Source organism: Asparagus officinalis, chromosome 3 (assembly GCF_001876935.1).
Source record: "Asparagus officinalis chromosome 3, Aspof.V1, whole genome shotgun sequence".
In the NCBI taxonomy this organism is placed as follows: domain Eukaryota; kingdom Viridiplantae; phylum Streptophyta; class Magnoliopsida; order Asparagales; family Asparagaceae; genus Asparagus; species Asparagus officinalis.
Window position 1 is genome coordinate 102928118 of NC_033796.1, and position 2458 is coordinate 102930575.

General features: G+C 42.6%; 1 long non-coding RNA gene across 1 annotated transcript; it reads right to left on the reverse strand.

Annotated features, from left to right (window-relative positions):
* LOC109835454 lies at positions 631–1475 on the reverse strand. The gene is made up of 4 exons (XR_002245622.1): positions 1374–1475; positions 1042–1277; positions 754–963; positions 631–681 (listed from the first exon to the last, which is right to left on the reverse strand). It is a non-coding gene; the product is annotated as an uncharacterized LOC109835454 (long non-coding RNA).

Sequence of the window (2458 nt, forward strand, 5' to 3'; positions counted from 1 at the left end):
TTCTTCCTCCGCCATCTGGAGTAGCTCCGACTCCCGACGCGACTGCCAATCTTCCATCGCTTTCATCCGCTGCTCCATAGTCGGGTCTTGAGAAGAACTGCATCCTGGTGGAGCTGCAGACTCGTAGGTGCTACTGGACTCGTACGGCCGATGCTCGGATCCTCTCCACCTGTATCTGTTCTTCCTACTCGGTCCAATGACGGTCTCGATGATGCTATCCTCCTCCTCTCTACTTAATCGGGTCGGAGTGTTAGAATCGACCTGAGTCTGTGATAATTGCTCCTGCACCTTAGCATGTAATTTCTCCTACGATATACCAAAACAACCCGGTCAATTCTAACACATTTAAAATGCATTGTTATAAAAATTAAATATACAAATTAACTGCTACTTACAGCCAGATCCCGGTTCTGCGCTTTCTTCACTTCATCGGCGTAATTTGGTCTCCAACCAGTCAGAATACGATCTGCAAAATGCCCGAGTTCTCCCCTTCCCTATTTTATTCACATATATCATTAACTCATAACACATAAATTATACTCAAATTGATAACCTAAGAGCTAATATATTATATACCTCAAGCGCCAATTGATGATAATGCTGGCTGAAGGACCTGGAGCCCCCGTGATGCTCGTAACTGCGGGGCGCATTGCGGTTCCTCCTTGCTATTTCAGCTTGTTCCTGCAAAAGAATGTTAAACAGATATAATATAGAATTTCAAACAATAAACGAAGATATATACTTCAATAATACCTGAGCTTCGGCCGTGTCCCAATAATCGCAAAGTGCAAAAAAATCAACTCCATCGGCGCGCTCGTCAAGATGCCAGTAACGCTCCCAATCTTCTGTTCTTTGAGTAAAATATTTTTTCTTCAGCTCTGACCGCCACCTCTTGAACGATAGATTGATTTGCGTGAAGCAGTAAGTCCAGGCATAAGCGTAATCGTCAAGAAAGAAAAATCGCTTCAGCATACAATGAAAAAAGAGATACAAATCAGTGTGTTAAACAAAATAATATAAACTATAAAATAAATGACTCACACATATATATCGCCAACAAGCCACCAGCGCATCAATCCGCTGCGACTTCCACGTCAAATATATGTTGAAGAAATCATGTCTCCTGGCTAAAGCGGCGAGGAAATTGTTGAATGAGTTAGCAAATGGCCCGACAGGCACGCCGTTCTGCCATCGGATCACGGCCCTCCGACGAATATCTGGGACGAGGTTCTTTGGCTTGGTACCACTGCGGCCGCGCCTAGTAGGTCGCTCGGTACCTACGAAAAAATGAAATTCAGGCGAAATATAAATCAATCAATATCGATAATACAAATTAAAATATTAACAGATAAACTATAAAAATCTATACACACCTTTCAATTCGAGGCATCTACGCCTTGCTTGTTCATACCTCTGCTGTGCGATAAGTCGCAAATCATGATAAGCATCCCAATCCTCCTTCACCTTGGCCGGGTCGTGGGCTCGCTGATCTGTAATAGAATCCGGCGGTAGTGGCGCAGCTTCTACAGCTGTGCTATATGGCTCATATCGGCGCTCCTCCAATACATCTGCAGCCTGAGGAGGCGACGGCGGCATCTCTGCATGCTGGGCAGGATCAACGAGTGTCTCCGCATCAGGTGGAGCATCTCCTCGTCCTGTGTCCTGTGGCGGCCCGTCATGTGTAGCAGCGATGCGGCCTGCGTAGGAAATGTGAAAAAATAATGTTAGGCTCGTATTAATAGTTTATAGAAATGTACAGATATAATAAATAAATAAAAATACCTGACGTAGAGCCATGTGCGTCGCCTCCAGAATGTCTACCAATAAGTCTCTCAAGCGCTCTCTTACGTAATCCTTTTGTCATCTATACTTTGAAAACATAATGAGTACCCAACAAAACTATAATACATGACAAAAACTGATACATGATAACCAGTCAAACAGATAATATAAAGGCAATACTATAATACATGACACAAACTGATACATGATAACCAGTCAAACAGATAATATAAAGGCAATACTATAATACATGACAAAAACTGATACATGATAACCAGTCAAACAGATAATATAAAGGTAATACTATAATACATAACACAAACTGATACATGTTAACCAGTCAAACAGATACATGAATGTTCTTTTTAAATCATAACCAAGTAGTATATTATTATGATGATGTTGAGGCTCTACTCTGCGACCGTGTGCGGTTAGCCTGCGACCGTGTGCGTGCAGACAAAAGGACTGTCCTTATAGTTTTATCGACTCTACCGTGGACTCGTTTTTTGATTTTACGCCTTGGCTCACATATAATCGCAGGTACATCAGGGCGCGCCAGTGCAATTTCATCCACCAGATTATTTTGTGTTAAGGAAAACTCAGCAACTGTTTCGTCGGCCAAGATAACATCTTCATGATCTTCGTCAGACACGGCTTCATGAATGTAGGATCTAGG